Source organism: Acomys minous, assembly GCF_964271855.1.
Source record: "Acomys minous genome assembly, chromosome: 9".
Taxonomy (NCBI): domain Eukaryota; kingdom Metazoa; phylum Chordata; class Mammalia; order Rodentia; family Muridae; genus Acomys; species Acomys minous.
Genome location: NC_140490.1, coordinates 61,161,479 through 61,183,026, shown reverse-complemented (window position 1 = coordinate 61,183,026; position 21,548 = coordinate 61,161,479). Strand labels below are relative to the sequence as shown.

Sequence of the window (21,548 nt, the reverse complement as noted above, 5' to 3'; positions counted from 1 at the left end):
ACACCCTTGTATTTCCTCTTCATTCGAGCTGAATCTCTGAGAAGTTTTGCATGATGAGGCAATGCTCTGTTCTTCATTAAAATTTCAGTTTGAACCAAAATTTTGGGGCCGAGGGGTCTAGAAAAACTCACGATTTGAATGAGCCCTGACTGATGTTTGTGTAACAAAGACTGAGAACATGTACTTTCTACCACAGTTAATCTTTAAAAGGACTGTTTTTTTTTTAAATAAGGGTACAAGAACAACTGTAGTATATATAATGTATGTAATTTTATTAAAGTGCACAGTGGATGTACCAAATGTCAATGTGTCTACAAACTGATTTCTAGAAGGTTACTGAGATATAAGTCAACATAGGTTTTCAGAATGGTTTTTAAAAGGACACACGTGTGTGCCTAGTTAGGTTTCTGTTTCTGTGATACAGAACATATTAAAAGCAGCCTGGAAGAAAAGAGATTATTTGGGTTATACATAGAAGGAAGTAAGGCAGGAACACTTAAGGTTGGAACCTAGAGGTGGCAACTGAAGCAGAAGCCACAGAGGAGTGCTTGTTGTTCATGGCTTACTCAGCCTGCTTTCTAATACAACCAGGGAGCACAAAGCCCAAATCTGGCACGGCCTGTAGTGAGCTAGACTCATCTATATCAATCATTAATCAAGTGAACGACACTGCAGACTTGCAAATAAGCAATCTGATGGAGGCATTTTCTCATTAGGGTTCTTTTTCTCAGAAAACTGTAGTTTGTGTCAAGCTGACAAAAAACTACCCAGGACTATGTGATTTCTTAAATAACTTCAGTAAATGAACCTTATTTTAAAATAACAAGGCAGAAAACCTTATCATGGGCATATCCACTGTAGTGTGAGTTATTTTAATTTTCATGTGGCGAAACTTCTCAACAGTGTAAGGAAGGCCAGTACTTTCATTGCTTTCTGGTCACTGCGTTATCCCTTGGACAGAAGTCATTTTCTATCCATGTGTCAAACATTGATTAGTTGCTCATTAAGGACTCCACCTACTACAGCCAAATCATCTGTGGCTATATGTAAAGATTAGGGCGTAGCCAGGAAATTACAAAGAAAAACTGTGATTTCATTCACAATCTTTAAAAAGCCACATAAGTAAAATTGAGGCCATTTAATACCTCTCTACTCATGCGCACGTGAGTTTGTGTGTGTATGTATGTATGTATGTATGTATGTATGTATGTATGTATGTGTGTTGTATCAATACATGCATGGGAGTAGACACCATGCTAAGAACTAAAGAGCTTGTTATATGTCTTCCTCTATGGCTATTTACTTCATGTTCTGAGAACAGGTATACCTATAACTCACATTTTGAACTAAGCTGACTGGCTACCAAACACCCAACATGTGCTAATCTCTATTCCACAACATATCCAAACTAGCTTTTACATAGGTGCAGGAGTTTTGAACTCAGGTCCCTTTGCATGCACAGGAAGTGCGCTTACAAACTGAGCCATCTTCCCAGTACCTTAACTGATTGTCACAGGGATCACTATATAGCCCTGGCTGAGCTGGATCACTGTATGTAGACAAGGCTAGCCCTAAATGCACCTGCTCCTGTCTCCAAGTGCTGAGATTAAAAGTAAGCACCAGCATGCCCAGTCCATTTCATCCTTTTAAAATAAAGCTTTATAGAGAATAAAATGTGCTATAAAATAGTTTATAGAGATACTATAAAAAGTACCATTTTAAAGTTTACAATGTAATGGTTTTCATAATTCACAGCATTATGCAATCATCATTACCATCTTACTTCAGAACAGTTTTATCACTCCCCAAACACTCTGGAGCTATCTGTAGTCATTCCAGCTCCCAGCTCCTAGCTCCCACTCAGACCCGGACAGCCACTGATCAGGCTTCTTTTTCCTCCTTTTTCCATTTACCTACTGTAAACATTTCTTAAGAATGAACTCACATAATATGTGAGCTTCTGCAACCAGCTTCCTTCTTTTACTGTTTTCATCTCTCTTAGATACAGTTAGTTACCTTAGGTGTACAGGTGCTGGGGCATGTGATAACACCATGTTTTATGATATACAGAACTGTCAATCTATTTTCTAAAGTTGTCCCACCACTTCACAGTCTCACTCACTCACTCACTAATACAGGTAAAGGGTTCTGATCTCCCCATATCCTAACCAAAAATTTTTGTGGTCTTTGGTTACAGTCATGCTTATGGCTTAGAGTGCTTTCTCATTGTGGTCTTGATAGGTATTTTTCCTGGGACTAAGGGTATGGAGGATCTTCTTATGCAGTTAATGACCATCTGTCCATATTAAATTGTTTGCTCTTTTTTCCCCCTAAAGTTAGGCTCCTTATCGTTTTCCTCATTGAGCTGTGATGGCCTCTCCTACATTCTGATGTAAGTCCCCTGCCAGAAACATAGCTGGAAGTCTTCATATCAGGAGGGTTATCATCTCATCCTCTTAAACAGTGGATTATGAACAAAAATGTCTAATTTATCTGTTTTTCTGATATAGTTAGAAAAATTTTTGCATGATCTTAAGAAACTGAATGTATACTCGCTCACATGTTGTATTCTGTGTGTATAAACTAATCTGTTACACTTATCCCGATGATCACTATATATAGTTAGGGGTCAAACTTCATTATTTGCAGATGGAGATCCAGTTGTCCCAGCCCCATACTTTGAAAAGGCTATTATGTGTCTGCTGAATGGTGTGGACACAGAAGGTTTTGTTTTTAGGGAAAGACCTAAGGAACACACACTAAAAAGACCCCAGGACAGGAGTGTCAATAGCTGTATTAAAACAATAATACTGCTATTTAATATTATTGTAGGGCAGATATCATTCTAAGCAGTTTGGTGAACACATGATTCAAATGGTAGAAGAGGTATGCATTTAATTTGAAACAGAAAGGGAAAAGCAAGTACAGAGAGGCGTGGTAAATGTAACATAGCACACACATGTGTTCTGTTCTCAGTGAACCAAGTGTCCCTGAAGACTTTGGAGTACAGGAAGGAAACTGCTCTACTTGGCATAAGCAGTGGGACCCCATTCAGGACAGCCTACTGAAAAGTATCAACCACAGTTAGGCTGAAGGTAGCATATGCAGCAGGGTATGATGGGGGAGGATGGCTGCCTGTTAGCAATTCTGAAACATTTTTTCATAATTTTTATATAACTCCATGAAAAAGAATGCATGTTTGGTAGCTAACATTTTGTAGAATAAGATGAGTTCATAAAAAAGATAATTGTTTTAAAAGTGCTTTTTACCATAACATAACAAATTAAATGTCTACGCCAGTCAAAATAATACTTTATACTTTTAACTTTCAAAGGTTAAAAGTATGATTCTCAAAACACCAAAGGTATGGAGAATTACAGCCCATGGATCAAATTTGGCCAGCTACTCACTATGGAATAAAGTTTTATAGGACACAGGCACCTTCACTCTCTTACACATTTTCCACAGCTGTTTTTATGCTACAATCACTGGGCTGAATGAATTTGTTTCACATAATGTAATTCTCACAAAGATGATAATATTATCTGGTCCATTATAGAAACAGCTTTCTGACATCTGAATTAATACTATACTGTAAAAGGAACTTTTATTCTCCTGGTTCAATCGTTTTCTCAGAGGCTTACTGCCTTCCTCTGCTAACAGTCTCCATACAATCTAATCTAGGCCTAGAATGTTTTCAGCCTCTGAGACTCACTGCTTGATAAGCTCACCCTTACTTGTTCTTACTGAGCCCTAAGCTGGCTGGTTCAATTCAGCTGTTCTGGCTCAAACTCCTCTCCCAGCTGACTTATCCAATCTGGCTTCTCTCTAGGCCCTCAAATTGATTGCTCTGCTTGGCCTCAAACTAACTCCAGCAATCTGCTCTAATCTCCTGGCGCCTTCTCATTCTCTGGTTTATTTGTTCTTCACCTGTGTTCTCTCTCTCTCTCTCTCTCTCTCTCTCTCTCTCTCTCTCTCTCTTTCTCTCTTTCTCTTTCTCTCTCTCCCTGCATCCTGTCTCTCTATTACTGTTCCAGTAAAACTATCTCCTTCTCTTCTTCCTCCTCCTCTTCCCTCTCTCCTTTCTCCTCCCCCAGACTTGTCTGCAAGAGTTCATTATCTGCACAGTATTTAAAGATGTAAATTAATGACATACTTAAACATGAAATGTACAAAAATAACCTCCTCTCCAAAAATTGAGCAAATTCAATAGGAAATAAATTTCCACCAAAGAAAGAACAAACTATGTTTTAAAATGATGAACAAGGATTAGCTTCTTTCAGGCTCCTCAATCCAAAGTTGGCAATATGGCAAAGGGCACTAAGAAATATCACTAGAATCACTAGAATGAAGATGCTTTTAAGCTTGAAGTTTAATACTTGACCCTAAGCGACATTATTATACAACTAATAATAGGACGAACCATATATGGAGCAAATGCCACTTTCAAAGTCTCAATGGGAGATGGCTCTGTGGGTAAAGTGTTTGCTCTGCAAGCATAAGAACCTGAGCTCTAGCTCTGGCCCCCACATATAAACTCTGGGCGCAGTAGACCTGTCCTGTGACACTGGCACTGGAGAGGTAGGGAAAAGGGATTCTTTGGGTCTGCTGGCCAACTGTCCAGCAGAATCAGTGAGTTCCAGCTGCAGGGAGAGGTTTCCCATCAAAACACAGGGTGGAAAGCATCTGAGGTTAACACACATGCACACATAAGGACACACACATCTCAATGAGATACTTGGAATTTCCTGATTCCATGTGATCTCAGAGAAAGTGATTCTATGTGAAACAACTAATTGTAGTAAAGCAAAGCCAAAAGACAAGAAAAACGCTTCCTCTAACAAAAGTTGCAAGAGAAGCTCATGATGCCTTGTGTAGAAAAAGCCTCAGACCACACAAGTAGTCACAGTGTGCACTGTTTACAGCTCTTCCGCCAGAGCAAGTTATGAATTAATGAGAGCAACAATAAAACATTGCTTTCCATCTTGAATTAGTTGTTCTCAGTGAGCAGGAATCAGCAGGGCTAGCTGGCCTTGAGTAACTGGGACCACATACAAATCTTTTGCCAGAGCTGTTAGAATCAAGCAGGTGTGGGTCTGACTCCGTGGGGAATAAGGTCTGGTTACAGGAAACACAGGGTAGGAAAACAGAACCCTGCCTCCTGCTGCCTACTTGTTCTTTTGTGGGTGTAGATGAATAAGAGTCAGGAAAAGGATACAAAAAGGATGCTGCAGGGACTCATAGCTGAGAGGCTTACAAAGTGTAGCCTTGGTACTGTGAGATTTAAAAAGAAAACGCAAACAAAAGCTCATGGAGGAGACAAGCCACAGGAGGAAGATGATGTGAGGTGTAAGCGTTCTAGTGATGGCAGTGCTGTGAGAGGTGGGGGTTGGAGATTTAAAAGCCATGTCTTGGGAGTGGAGAGTCCTAGGTTTACATATATGAGAGTAGATGCTCTTCTGGAGCACTTTAACAAGGAGTTCTGGGGAGAGGGGCATGGCTGTGGCTGACAGAAGACACCACCAGTTAAGCATGGCTTCCTCACTGTGCAGTGCTCTGAGCCTACACTGACTTCTCCCTGTTCAGCTCAAGGCCAGCATCCTCACACAGCTTTATATGCTACTTTCCTTGTCCTGTTGCAGTTACACATTTCCTTCAAAACATGTATAATTACAAGCTGGAAATACATTCATATGTTAATCAACCAGTTAAGGATTCCAGCTAGAGAAAGAAGTGAAACCTTTGTTAACCTTTATAAATTCAAACGTAGATTACTATGTACATAAATTAAGGATTTTCATGGGGATTTTACTGGACAAGGTTATTAACCCTTCAACTCATAATGCTCCAAAGACTGTAAGAGGCACTATCCTCTACTGTCCTTATCTATCTGTCTCATTCCCAACACTTTGGAGTGCTTAGTAAGCAAGACTCCAAAATATCTGTTCAATAAACAATGTTGTTTAAATGTGTTTATATTTTTGCTACTAAAATCATATTGAAAGGTACCAATAAGGGTCAAAGGACAAAGGGTTCTGTCCTTCTATTGCATTGCCAAGTTTGTCCATTTTGCTCTGGAAGCCAACCTCACTGCGATCTCTTGCCAAATTTGTTGGCTCTTACTACTAACATAAGGAAAATCAATGGCCCCATGGACTGAGGATTCGTAATCTTCATTTCTAAAATGTTAGTATTTTTTATTTCCTACTTCAGTGGTAATGCTTGAGTCATAAATCCCTGATGCTTTTGTTTTCTCCAAATATCTTCAGTCCTTGAAATCTGTCGTGAATTGATCTTGCAAGTAAAGCATATATTAACCAGGCTTCAAATAATTTATTAATTTAAATTAATATAAAATAAATACTGAACTAAAGCACTATTTTGTGAAACAATTGTGGAGGTGCATGCCTGTGATCTCACTACCTCAGCAGGCTAAGGCAGGAGGAGGGGCAAGACTTTGATCGTGGCCAGAGATACACAGAAAGAAGGAAAAAAGAGAGAAGAGAAAAAAGACATAAATTTGCAATTTCAATGATTAAAAATTAGACATACTTTCTGTGGTGTTTTCTTATAGAGGCTTCTGAGCTAGAAAACCTGTCATGATTTATGTATGAAAAGACAGTACCAGAAGAAACTATGCAGTTACATTACAGCAAACATCACAGGAATTCTTACATCTGCAGAAATAATGTGCCAAGTTATCTTTAAAAATGAATCAATTAAATCCAACCAAAGATCTGTGGATGAATTTAAAAAGGCATGCAATTTGAAAGGGAAGATGATAGATAGATAGATAGATAGATAGATAGATATCTTAATTTTCATTAAATTCTCTATTAAACTTCAGAATTTCCTTCCATTGAAAATGCATGCCACACTTCTGAATAGCTAGAGTGCTTCCTCACAGCCACGGAAAGTGATGGGACAGTTGCTACAAGTGTCCTATCACTCACAAGCTCTTTGAAGTTCCAGTGGGGATGAGGTCCACTGCTGGGTCTTGCTCTATAATGTGACAGGGCACACAAATGCATCCTTATCTTGCTTTAAAAAATGTATTAATATGTTTAATGTTATTAAAGTCATTTTCTTAGGTTTCACTTTGTACTGTAACAAATTCTGTAAGAATAAAACTATGTCTCACCATACTGCTAGAGTCTATAGGAAAGGAACTTAAAAATTACTGTTTTCTTTTGAGTGGGAGCAATAAAATTTCAGTATTTTAGATGTTACTTAAAGAAAGCAAACTTTAGAATGTACCTACACCCCAACCATTGACACAAGTTACACTTAAAAGCTCTCAACATGACCATGAATTCCAAACACCAAAATCTAAATGTAGTATTGGTCCACACTTGTTGGGATGACCTTCCCTCACATTGAGAAGATGTGTCCCTGTAATTTTAATTGTCAATTCTGTGGCAAAGAGCTAAGTGAAGGCAAGATTTTATTATTGTCATTTGTGTGTGTATGTGTGTGTGTGTGTGTGTTTCATATCTTTTTTTAAATTATTTTATTTTTATACATATATATTTATATTATTACACATATATACAATAGATTACCTATGGCAAGAAGAACTGTGACACAATCAGGAATTATATAAATGTTACACACTTAGTGTTTTGGCTATTTGTATTTGACAGCCTTGAAGAAGACATCTTTCCTATCTTGGTGCATCTAAATTTCTGAATGTAAATCAATCTCCATCACATATCGTCATTATCAACTTAGAACACCTATCTAGACCTAAAAACACCTTAACAGCTAAACAATTAAGCTTCATTGTAAAACTAAGCTAATTGGTCTTCAACTCCCTCAGAGACTTGAGAAGGAGTAAACTTGATTATCTGAATATGCCGGGAGTGCAGGTTAGTAGCTTTCCAAATGAAAAGATGACAGAGACAGTTTCCTACCTGAATATTCACCCAAAACCCTGTATAATGTTGGGGCATCTTCTTCAGCCTTCTGGCCCAATATATCTGACAGACATATATGTGAGGCAGGAACTATTGAGGACTTGCTTACCCTGTCTTGGCAGAGTTTGGCTGTCGAATTTGCCTGCATCCAAGCTTGCCTTTTTTTTTTAGGCAGAATTCTATCTATGGTAGATATGAGGACCTTTTGCCCAGTGGCTACTTTGCCACATTTGAAGCCATCTCCATAAGGAGGCCCTTTAATGCTCATCATCTTCTTTGAGGTAGGCTGGGTGCTGCCAGGAGTTAACCTGTCTCATTGTCAATGAATCTTTAAAGTAATAAAAATATTTTAAATGCCATATTCTGCATGTCTCTGGGGTTTCTGGAGACCTTGTCTTTCTATAGAGTCGTATTTATCTGCTGTACCTAAGATGTATATTCTTGTGATAAAAGTAGACTAGCAATTGACATGACCATGATTTAATCTAATAACATTTAATTTGTATAACTTATTTCTTCTAAACAACTTGATAACACTTTCAAAGATTTGGAAGTAAACCTTGTATTATAATTGAGTTATATGGGTACAATAACTCACATTAGAGTATATGTGTATGTGGTGTCATGGTGTAAAGAATAATCTCACATTTGAATTCTATACCACTGTATCTAGAACTTACTTTGTATCTATATACAAAATTTTATGTCACTGAGAGAATCTCAAGCATGGAAGATACAATTGAAGCTATTGATACATCAGGCAAAGAAAATGTTAAAAATACTCAATAAAATACTCGCAAAACGAATACAAGAACACATCAAAGATATCATTCACCGGGACCAGGTAGGCTTGATTCCAGGCATGCAGGGAAGGTTTAATATACAGAAGCCCATCAATGTAATACACCATATAAACAAACTGAAAGTAAAAAACCACATAATCATCTTCTTAGATGCAGAGAAAGCATTTGATAAAATCCAACACCCATTCATATTTAAAGTTTTAAAGAGATCAGGGATATAAGGCACATACCTCAACATAATAAAGGCTATATACAGCAAGCCAATAGCCAACATCAAATTAAATGGAGAGATACTCAAGGAAATTCCTCTAAAATTGGGGACCAGGCAAGGCTGCCTACTCTCTCCATATCTCTTCAATATAGTTCTGGAAATTCTAGCCAGAGAAATAAGACAAGAGGAGATCAAGGAGATGCAAATGGAAAAGGAGGAAGTCAAATTATCCCTATTTGCAGATGATATGATAGTGTATATAAGTGACCCTCAAAATTCCACCAGAGAACTACAGCTGATAAACACCTTCAGCAAATTGGATGGATACAAAATTAACTCAAAAAAGTCAGTAGTGTTCCTGTATACAAAGGACATCCATGCAGAGGAAGAAATTAGGGAAACTACACCCTTCACGATAGCCTCAAGCAATATAAAATATCTAGGAGTAACTCTAACCAAGTAGGTAAAGGACTTGTTTGAAAAAAATTTCAAATTTCTGAAGAAAGAGATTGAAGATGACATCAGAAGATGGAAAGATCTCCCTTGTTCGTGGATTGGGAAAATTAACATAGTAAATATGGCCATCTTACCAAAAGCAATTTACAGATTTAACACAATCCCTATCAAAATACCTATACAATTTTTAAAAGACATTGAAAGTTCAAATTTCAACTTCATATGGAAAAAAAAAAACAAACAAACAAACAAACAAAAAAACAGAATAGCTAAAACAATCCTGTACATTAAAAGATCCTCTGGAGGAATCTCTATGGCTGATCTCAGGCTGTACTATAGAGCAACAAGAGAAAAACGTCAATTCACATATAAAGGCAAACCCATCAGAATTACACCTGACTTCTCAACAGAGACTATGAAAGCTAGAAGGGCCTGGATGGTAGTCATGCAACATTAAGAGACCACAGATGCCAACCCAGACTTCTATTGTCATTTTTACAGCCCATCACCAGTTTTCTATTTGTAAATGCTTGTCCTTCCTCACCTGCCAAAGGACAACCCATAAGAGATGGATCTGGTATTGTTTTGCTGCTGATTGGTTCAGACTGGAATGTGGCTTTTTGTCTAATAAAGAGCTGATGGCCCAGAGCTGAGGGAGAAAGACAGAGGTGGGACTTCTGGGCAGGAAGACACAGAAGGCAGAAGGGAATGGATGGAATACGCAGAGGCAGGGATAGCCACATGGAAAGACTACATGGCAGAGAAGTCAGGATTAGTTAGATAGCTGACTGAGAGACTGCCTCAGCAAAAGGTCTCTGTGTCTTAATTAAACCACAAACGAGGTTCATGGAAAACCCTGCGATACATACTATATTGATCTATCGTCCAAATCCATTCAACGGATTTCTAGACTCAATGACAAAGCATCAAAAGTAACGTAAGTACACTAAAACATAATGTGAGACTAGAGATATACATACAAATTTAGGTATAAGCGAAATTATCTCTGAAATCCATTTTTAAGTTTTTACTTTAGTCTTATAAAGAATTCTAATCATTAACTGGGGTAAGCTAGTTTTCCTAAACTCTCTGCTAGCAGACACTGACTGGATAACAGAGTGTTAACAGTAACCAGGGATTCTTAACCAAGGACCTTAAAATATTAAATTAAATGTTTAAAATACTTGTTGAAAGGGCTTAGGAGATGGTTCAGTAATTACGATCAGTTGGTGCTCTTACAAGGACTCAAGCTCTGTTCCCAGCACCCACGTCTGCTGTTCCACAACTCGAGCTCCAGCTCCAGGCTTTCTAAGTCAATAAGCAAAGTGACTAAACAGAAACAATGAGAACTTACACAAAGGTTAGCAAGCCTGAGAATCTACCACACGGCCCCCAGTTTCTACAGTGTGCCTGGTTTTGTATAGACCGCTGTGGAGCCACGCTAGTAGTCAAGACAGTAATTTAAGGAGTTTTCAACTAGCAACTAGTTTGTACTAGTATGCATCAGTTAGATGCATTACTTAGATTTGAGTTCGTTGCTCCATTCTTCCAGTACAGTAGTGGCTATCCCATGTTTAATTATAGGAATACTTAAAAGAAAGGAAATGTTCATTGGTTCCTATGGTTAATGGTAACCATAATGCAATTGCTGTGGTTCAGACTTCTATTCCCAAACAAAGAGCACTGATGAATAAAGACAACACTGTGGCAGAAGTCAAGAGGCTTTGGAGGAATTAAAGCACACTGCTACTACTTTATAATTCTTTAAAAAGTAACGAGAACAGATGAGGGAAAACTGGGTATAATTCACCTAAATTATCAGAGTCCATCTCTCCAGCCCGTAAGTCATTCTTACTAAGCTTCAGTGTCTCTTTGCCTAATTATTAAAGTCTCCTCCAGCCCTAATTTTCTAGACCACTGAAAATGCCAGGAATGTTTCTAGCTAATAATCTTCTAAGGATCAGGAGAGACAATGTCAATTAACCTTTGGTATGCAAAATAACCAATAACCCAAACAAAAAGAGCAAGATCCCTAGCCTGAGGGTCAGAGAGGACCTTCAGCCATCACCACACGTTGCCCAGTCTTCTGTTGCTGCTGAGACACTGATATCAGGCATCCATTCACCCATCACACCATCGGTAACTCACTGCCCTCTTCTCTTTAGAAGCAGAAAGTTGCCTGGTATCTGCTTGGCCTTTCTACAATTTACCACTCCTGATACAACAATCCTTATTCTAAATCCTAAAATCTCATTGATTCTCGCTTTTCTAAAAATACAACAGTCATTCAGAGCTTCCAGATAAAGTTCAGACACCTCAGTTTAAGTAACTGCAATCAACATGAGATATATGTGGCCATGTTTTAAGGTCATAACTTCCCAACACAGCCATTCTAAGCACAACAATGATGAAATTTAAATGGAGAAGTTAAAAAGTCGAGAGTGTACAGGCCTGACCCCAGAGAGTAGGAGCTAAGGAAACGAAGATATAAATATGTTGGAATCTGAACAGGAATTAGCCAAGATAAGTAGGCCGGGCATCAAGGCTCAAAGTTCCAGGCTTGATGCTGCCATTAAGGGCTGAAGCAGACCTTCCAATGCACAGAGGAAGAATAGCAAGGGGTTATTTATTTGTTTCTTTGTTTGGGGGATAAAAGTGTAGTGATTTTGCCTAGATAGTCCTGGATCTCCTGGGTTCCTTCTGCCTTACCCTCCAGAGCAGCTAGGAATAGAAGCACACACTATTTGCTTTAGTGTCTTATACACACACACACACACAGAAAGAGAGAGAGAGAGAGAGAGAGAGAGAGAGAGAGAGAGAGAGAGAGAGGGAGAGAGAAGAGTCCTTAAGCAAAGCTTCATGTGAGGGGATGTTCCAATTTCCTAGTCTTAGGCTGGCTGGATGCACATAATTCAAAGTAGGTGTGGGCCAGACTTTCCTAGAGACTTGGTATATCTTTAAAACCTACAGAGCCAGTGACAATATAGGTGAGTGAGGTGGAGGCAGGGCTGGAAATAGACTCACGATTTGTTTTTCTTTTCCTTTTGGCGATGACATTCTAATCCAGGACCTTTTCTTGCTGGGCAAGTGCTCTAGTGCTCTCCCACAGAGTGACACTCCCAGCATACAAGTTTTAAAAAGTGAACATCAATATTAAAAACAAAACTCAGTACGGTGCTACGATTAATGTACCACCACGACTGACAAGAAACCATGTTTTAAAAACAGGCCAAAAGGAAAAAGTACAGATTTATCAAAGAACCAAAAACAATCATCAGAAACAAAACATATGATCAGTAAGGCTCAAGTTACTAGAACTGAAGAATGCTGCATGACTCTACAAAATACTCCCAGCAGGCTTGCGGCCAGGAAAGACACCAAAGACTCCTATGCTCTCTGACCTACAGCTTCAGGCACAACAGGGATGCAACCTACAGCTTACCAGTTTGCTGCAGTGGGAACAGAGAGAGGGAGGGGACTGGTCTTCAAGGACAGAGATAGGCTACCCAAACTAGGGTCTTTGAGGAAGGTGGCAGAGCCTTACCAGTCTGGAAACCTGCTGTGAAGAAGCCAGGCAAGTTAGAATTTGCACCTGGCTTCAAGTGTTCTCTTGGCATTTGAGAAATGGGCACATTTCCACCTTCTAAAAGGAATCACTTTGTTCTTCTAAGACTTCATGGTGCTCAGCCTGGTACTGTGGCATATTTATGACAGCATGAAAAATGATCCTAAAAATGAACAAGTGTCTACAATTTAAAGTTTCAGCATTTCTTTTATTTATATGAACCTTGCTTTCCTTCCAGATTTATTGCAATAAGTTGAGGTCTTAAAGCACAAACAATCTCTGACTGAGAAAATTACCTTCCCTGGGAGTTTATTAAGGTCAAATGAGTTTGTAACCGTTCTCCTACTATAGGATACCCTTGAGTTTTTTGTTTGACTGTTTGTTTGTTAGTTTGGTTGGCTGATTGGTTTTTTTTGTTTTTGTTTTTTCCAAGATTAACTACCCAAATAAGTGGCACTGCAATCTGACTGATATAAAATGCACATAGCACACACATACCCCAACACATGGTCAGACTTAGCAGAGACAAACTGAAGAAACTTTAACTTGCTATCAACAAGGACTCAGAAATAGTTCCAACTGCTTTTTCCCTATGAAATCTAGATGTTTGTTGCCTTGCTGAGTGCAGAAAATATATAAAGAACATTGCCTTATTCTGCTAGGAATGAATGTGACACAATATAACCACAACCTGTTACTAACAGCTTATTAGAAATCTTTTGTATAGATGGGAGGCTTTACACAAATGAGCACTGCAACATAGAAACAAAGTGTGGGAGTGATTTCAGGTCACCATAATCAAAATGGTGCATTAAATCTCTATCCCCAAACTTGAATATTGCTTCTAGTTTTGTTTATTTCCCCATTCACTGTTACTAATTTAATGATCTGTGGAACTATCAGACAGTAGTCTAAAGCTACATAACATAAAAAGCATGCCCAATTTACTAATAAAACACTTTTTTAGCCTTAAGAATAAGGGTAGAGGCAGTTTAAGAATGTTGTGAATACATAAGACAACAGCTGTTCAAAGGAGTTAGTTACCCAGCTCTAGTCTCCTTATTGCACAGTGGGAAAGCATTGCAAAGCATTAGAAGGCTTTTGCTGTAGCCTCCAAGGTGATGTGGCCTGCTTAGTGTGCTGCTCTCACAGCCAGGTCGGACAGTGCTGGAAGCTCTTCTGCTTAGCAATTGACGGGCCAGAGGAGATGTTAGAATTCACTGGAAAATGTTAATAAGACAGTAAAGGAGACCACTTGTGTTTTCTTTATCTGTCAAGGGAATCTAGAAGGCCAAGTCTGGGTGGAATTGTTTTAAATCTTTATCCTTTTTTTTTTCTTTTTTCTATTTACGTACATATATTTAAAATATACTTAAAATTGAAAACCCACTGAAAGCAGTAGTAGCTTTGGTTGTTATGGGATCTATTTTCTTGTGTTACTTTAATTTGCATTGTTATGTTGATTAAGGACATCTGCAAAACTATCACTTGACGGTCTTTACTAATTCCTTTCTCTTTGTTTTTGTTTTGTTTTGTGGGTTTTATGTTTGGTTTGAGACACCAAACTTATTATGTAGACTATACTCGTCTTAAACTTCCAGCAATCATCCTGCCCCAACCTTATGAGTTCTGGGATTACATATCTACACAATCACACCCAGGTAAGGGTTATTTTTGTTCATTAAATTAACATATAACTTAAAAGTCCCAGTCATGGCATTGTTCTAAGCATCAAGGCACATCAGGAGGCAGAAAGCAGAAGTCACGGTCCTCTGGACATATATTCTTTAGTCTTTACATAGGTTCAACCACTCAGCCATAGTGTGAGAAGAAAATACAAGAAGAACAATACAAAGATAAGAATTCATAGTAAATTTGGTGATGATGTGTAATATTTTGAAAAATAAGGCAAGAGAGAAGGTAGGGAATATGGGGTTATACTTTGAAGTGAAGTAATAATTCGCTATCCTGAAGAACTAAACATAATAATAGAAATTTGCAAAACAGAGAAATAGCAGTTGTGATAAAAACCAAAGTCACTGTAAGCACTCACAGCTGGAGGCTGGGCACTGGGGCACATGCTTCACAAGCACTCTACCACTTCAGGACTATTATTATATCTATTTTACATCTGCAAAAGCTGAAACTTAAAGCAATTAAGAAGCTTGCCTATGGTCACCACTACTAGGTAGTAGAGCTGGAATAAATACTAGCAAAAACAATAAAACGAAACAACAGGACCTACCAATTCACATCCTCTAGTGTGCATCCTCCTCATTAAAATTTTCTACAACACACACTTCCTACAATGAGCTAGGCATAGATAACCGGAGGTCTGTTTTCCGTTGGATTGGATATAAGCAGTGTGGAAAAGAAATAATAACACAGGTGCAAAACACATGCATATAACAGAGGAAAGCTCTGAAGTAGAGCCTCACAGCCTGCACTTAAGAAAACAGTGCTGACAGTATCGGCCACAAGGAAATAAAGACAGCCTTGGGGGGACTTGACAAGGCCAGTGAAAAGTCAGAGTGAACAAGCTAAGTTCTGAATTTCTTATATTAATGTTCCTGAGAATAAAATAGAAAAGGCTTAGGAAAGTTAACTTTCCATGACAGAATGTACATGGTGTAAGACTGAAGGGATATGGTAGCTTAGAAAAATTCTACCAGTTACAGCATAGTGGTTAAGAGAGCATCTTTTAAGAAGTCGTTTGTAACTTAAGAGGATGAAGAAAAAGTAGATGGGCCCGGACAGCTAGAATCCCAGAGCTACGGAAGCTGTGAGGCATTAGTGTGAGGCAGGGTGAAGGCAGTAGGGAAAAAGGCTGTGTGAGCTCCTGCACAGAACTGACAGGCTGCTGAGTGCTCAGGCTGAAGAGAAAGAAAGGGAGTACAGAACTTCTTGGAGGTGAAGAGGAGTCCCGGACGTACCCAAAGAAGAAAGGTTTTGTTTTTATACTTGTACTTTTCACTCACGAGTGACACTCTGTCTTTAGATAGAGAGAAAAGAAACTCACTGTAAACATGTAAGAACCTAGGACACACACTGAGTGGGCAGAAAAGTGCGCTATCACTTCTCCCCAGGACTCGCCACGCAGGATTGAGAGGAAGAATAGGAGACAGACAGCAAGGACACTGCCTTCCCTGGATGAAAAAGGAGCTTGAGTAGGTACAGTGCATAATGGCTACTCACCAGCTCAGAGTCCAAGAAGACCAGACCTTCACAATACAGTCAGCTACTTCAGTTCTCCAGTAACTAGAAATACTTATTTCAACAGGAAAAGCCCTCAGTGAGGAAGGGAACTGATTTTCCAGATATCTGAAGGTCATAATGTTGACAGCTTTTGATGTTTATATTTCTAAAAATTCTCACTAGTATCTAAAACAGCAGAAATCACATAACATGATGATTCTTGTTATGTCAAGGCCATGACTGTAAATATTAATAACTAAAGTTGAGACTACAGAAAGATTTATGAGCTTTCTCCCATATTGAGTGTACACCAAGCTCAGTGCTGAACCATGACACAGTACATACAGACCTAGTGGCTCCCTGTGTACTTCTGCCTGGCAAGGGTAAATGTGCCCTGAAGCTGAGATCTGTCACATTGCCACAGCATGCTTGATTCAGGTCTCAGCGTATCCCTACAGCCTCTCAAGCAGGGGAAAAGGTTACAAGTACAGAAGACACTTAATTAAGTAAAAGATAAAGGAGGCTCTATGTGATAAACAGAACACTAAAAGAAACACAAAGAAGAGTCAGTGTTAGAGAAAAAAATCGAAGAGAAAGTAACACATGGAAGCACAGTACTTTCCAGTAAAGAACCATAATGTTCAAAATTCACAGCCTTGTGGTCATTCAAACACATGCAGGGCCATTTAGGATGATTTAGGCCGGCTAAACAAGGAAGCAAGATAGGAAATAGCAATCCCAAATATGCCAGTACATTTCAGGTTAATTCTTCTAAATATATGCAAAATGAGTCAGCAAAATAAAAAAAAATGTAAAATTCTCACATATGGAATTAGTTATTTCCTTCTTAGTTTTAAGATAAAAACATAAGATAGGAGTTAAAATGTTGTATGTGTAAACATATGGTTTTACACTCTATTCAGTCTTAAACCCAAAGTGGTAGAACATATGCAAGAAATCAATGACTGCATAAGGACCAGTGAGAAAGCTCAGCAAGTAAAGGCTCACGCCACCAACTCAGGACCCAAGTTCAATCTGTGAGACTCACCGAGGGGAGAACTAACTCTCACAGGTTATTCTCTGGCCTCTACATGTGGACACTCTGACTTCCATGTGTGAGCAGTGGCATACGTGTGCCCAAACATGCACAAAAACAAGTAAGTAAAGTAATTTTAAAAATTTAAAGAAAGAATGTATGAGTTCTACAAAGTTAAAAAAAGTTTGATGGTGGAGCTGAGCATGATGTCCAGTGCTAAATGAAGATGATAGAACCACATCACTTTGGTTCAAACACATGTAAATTCTATGGGTTACTGCAGAGATGCAAGGCTGGAGTTAGACCCCAGGTCCTGATGCAGGTTAGGCAGTGCACTGCCCTGAGCCGCATCTCCCACCCAACAACACTATGTTATGATCTTAAGAAATGCTCCCTCCATTTTCTCTCCCTGTTCCCTTTTTATTGAAAATAGTTTATTTCCTTACCTAATACATGCGGATTACAGGTGCCCCTGCCTCTATTCTTTACAATTCCTTCCCATATCCCCTCCACCTAGATCTACTTCCTTTTTGTCTTTCATTAGGAAGCAAGCAGGCTTCTAAGGGATAGCAATAACATATAATGAAATAAAATATAAGACAAAACAAAAATTATCATCCCAGAGTTAGATAAGACAAAGGAAAGACCACAAGAGAAGGCACACTAATCAGAGATCCACTTTTTTGCACACTCAAGAATCCTATAAAAAAAAAAACTGAGCTGGAATCTATTCACATTTTAGCATTATCAAATGCTTTGAAAAGAATAATCTTAGGTTGGAGAGATGGCTCAGCTCAGTTAACAGTGTGTTCTGTTCTTCTATAGAACCGAAATTTAGGTTCTAACACCCAAACTGGGTGGCTTCCAACTACCTGTAACTCCAGTTCCAAGCAATCTGCCACTTGGTCTCTGTAGGCACCTACAGTCTTGTGCATATTTCCCAACAAAGGTGTGTGTGTGTGTGTGTGTGTGTGTGTGTGTGTGTGCACACACACACACACACACACACACTGAAGAGATGTTCAGTGGTTAAGAGTGTGTTCTGCTAACAGAAGACCTGAGTTTGAGTCCCAGTACCCCTATCAGGCCACTCAGAACTGCCTGAAATTCCAGTTCCCTATTTCAGAAGGTAAAGGTTTATCATCACCCAAACTACACAGCTATGCAGACAGATGCTTCTGTATTTATTACTTCAAAATTACTTTTCATTTTTTATTTATTCTTCAGTTTCAAACAATACCTGAAAACTACTTTTTAACGTTTTTAGAGTTTTGTCAGAATTAATATTAGAAGATTCTTGTAAGCTCATGCTCCAGAGCAGATCAGCTTAACTTGCCATGTCAGAAAAGCCACTGCAGCTAGTCGCACTTAGTCCCAGGGCTAAGCGCACTGTGATGAGGACACACACACTGCTTGTGAACTTCTGGTTTGGATATAAAACACCCCATGGGCTTATGTATTTCAACACCTCATTCCTAGTTGTTGCATTGCTCTGAGAAGTGTGGACTCTTCAGTAGGTGGAGCCTTGCTGCAGGACGTGGATCACTGAGAGAGTATGCATTGCAGGTTCTATTACAACTGTCTCAGGTCTGAGCACTCCATGTCCTGATCTGGCAAGATGTGAGAAAAACCATCTCACTTTCTTGCCACCATGAAACTGTGATGGCAAATAACTGTCTCTCTCCTTGAACTGTTTCTGTAAGGCACCATGTCACAGCATGAGGAGCTTAACTAGCATACCCTCACTGATCACCTACGCCTCTCCTCTCACAGATGTCCTTTCACTGGGTAGGATATAGCATGGCCTCTTTGCCTTTAATTATCAACTGCCCCCATCCTAGAAACACCCAAGAGAAGGGCCTTTGGGCGTGACTGTGAATAATTTAATTATCTTAAATGATTTAGGAAAAACTGGCCAATGTCAGGGGCTACATTCCTTGAGCTTGAAGTTCTGAACTACATAAATAGAAAAGTGAACAAGGCATAGATGCTGTGATTCGTTGCTCTTCGCTCTTGACTGTGACTGGCTGCTTCGAGTTCCTGCCACTTTAACACAATGGTGTGTTGTGAGCCAAATAAATTATTTCTCCCTTAAGTTAGTCCTCTTGGGGCATTTCATCACAGCAATTAGAAACAAAACAAAGATAGAACCTAAAAATCCTGGCTTAAAAACATTTTTTTTTCAGGCCTCAAGAAAGAGAAGGCAGCAATCTTTAGCATGATCCATGACAGCAGGTGCTCTATTGCCGTGAATATGAGAGGCTCGCACAAGGAATGTCAGGGCGGGCTTATCAGCATACGTGCACTCAGGAATCTGAACAATGTTCATCTTTCAGCTTACACATAGAATCTTTGGCTCCCAAATACAAACTTATACTGTCTATTTTATCTTTATTTATACACACACACACACATACACACACACACACACACACACACACACACACACACACACACGCGCGCGCGCGCACCTAAATTGCCATATCCCCAAACATACAGACCCATATATTCATAACTCTTCAACTTTTCTCTTCAACTCAATCACAATATAAAGATGGTCTGTAAAAGTGGAGGATTGTAGTCTTAGGTAGTATCATCCTCATTTCTGAAAGCAATTCAGGGTGTTTCAGTTTTCCAAAAGGGAAATGACACACTAGATTCATACTTTGTAAGCTTACATTTTCACTGTATCTGTAATAAGCAATAAATAATTTTCAATAAACATATATGTAACAATAAACGTAGAGGTACTGTGAAGGGTCTACAAGCAGAAAGACTGAATAAAGCAAAAACACTGATATTAAAAAACATATAGTACAAATGAGACATAGATGTGCAAAGAAAAATATTAGAATCTATTTAGGCACAAAAAGAACCAGAGACTAAGGATAAGCAGAGAAATGAAAGCTAAGCAGGTTACTATGTCACCGGGGTCTAGAAGCTCACACAGGACTGTGTTGAAGCTGATTCCTAACAGCTGGCCAGATAGGGAAGGAGTACATGAAGGAAACCATATTCAAAGACACAGACAGTTGCTTTCAGGAAGAGTCTCACCTAAGATCAACTTAAATCACTAAAGTCACAAAGAAGTTAGGAGATTTTTGAGTAGCATCTCTAAGGAGAAGGCAGAGAAAGGCACATTCCAAGAAAGAAAATTAAAGAGATTCTGTGGGACAGAAAGCCTGCTTTGGTAAAAATTAACCAGTGCTCAGCTAGATTTCACATGGCACAGACAGATTCTGAACCAGTCACCAAAGTCCCAGAACAGTGGTTCTCAATCTGTGGGTCACAATCCCCCTTGGAGATTTACAGGGGTTGTCTAAGACCATCAGAAAGCACAGATATTCATATTACAATTCATAATGGTAGCAAAATTACAGTTACAAAGTAGCAATGAAAATAATTTTATGGCTTAAAAGGGTGGCAGAATTAAAAAGGTTGATAACCACTGCTCTAGGTTAATGTACAAAGCCTAGAGAACCTTGGCCAAGGAGTACCCCTGGCACACCCCAGGAGCTCCCACTAACATATCTAAAGAAGACAAATCAACAACTACCATGGCTGTTCCATAGTGGTATACAGTGGGACACAGAAGCCCACATGACGCCCAGGAAAGGCAGGAGATCCACTCACTTCATCTCCACACACCTTTCCACGTTTTACACAGACTTCAACTCTGACCTATGAGTCCAGCTTCACCCATCTCTAGATCCTGAAGACAATTTCTTAGAATCTATACCTAGCTATTAGGAGACCTTGACATGTTATTATAGAAAAATACACACTAAGATAAAATTTAAGAATTCCACTATATAGAAGAGGAAGCAGAATTTGGGGACAACCAACAGCTTTGATATACTACCCAAACGTATTTTCTTCTCTTTTCTTCTCTTCTTCTTCTTCTTCTTCTTCTTCTTCTTCTTCTTCTTCTTCTTCTTCTTCTTCTTTTGTTTTGTTTCTTGTTGTTGTTTTGTTTTTCAAAACAGGGTTTCTCTGTGTAGTCTTGGCTGTCCTGGACTCACTTTGTAGACCAGGCTAGCCTCGAACTCACAGCCACCCACCTGCCTCTGCCTCCCCAGCCTCCCTAGTGCTGGGATTAAAGGCATGTGCCACCATGCCCGGCTCCCAAACATATTTTCAACCAAACAGATGCCTTCATTTGGTCTGGAACACACCAATGTTTCAGGCAATTATTCGCATTCCCACCCCTGCTTAACTTGGAGTGGACGGAAGATCCACAGCCCTATCATGTGGGCTGGTGGATCATGCCCCAAGACCCTCCCTTTTTCCAGTCAGTCTTTAGGATAGGGTGGGAGAAGAAGGTATGATGTGGAAAATAAAGTGCTGGGAAATGGTATAGGTGATT

At 39.2% G+C, this 21,548-nt stretch overlaps 1 protein-coding gene across 1 annotated transcript in view; it reads right to left on the bottom strand.

Annotated features, from left to right (window-relative positions):
* The window catches only part of GMDS (GDP-mannose 4,6-dehydratase), a 526,050-nt gene that overhangs the window by 312,350 nt on the left and 192,152 nt on the right, over positions 1-21,548 (bottom strand). The gene's annotated exons all lie outside the window — the stretch shown is intronic.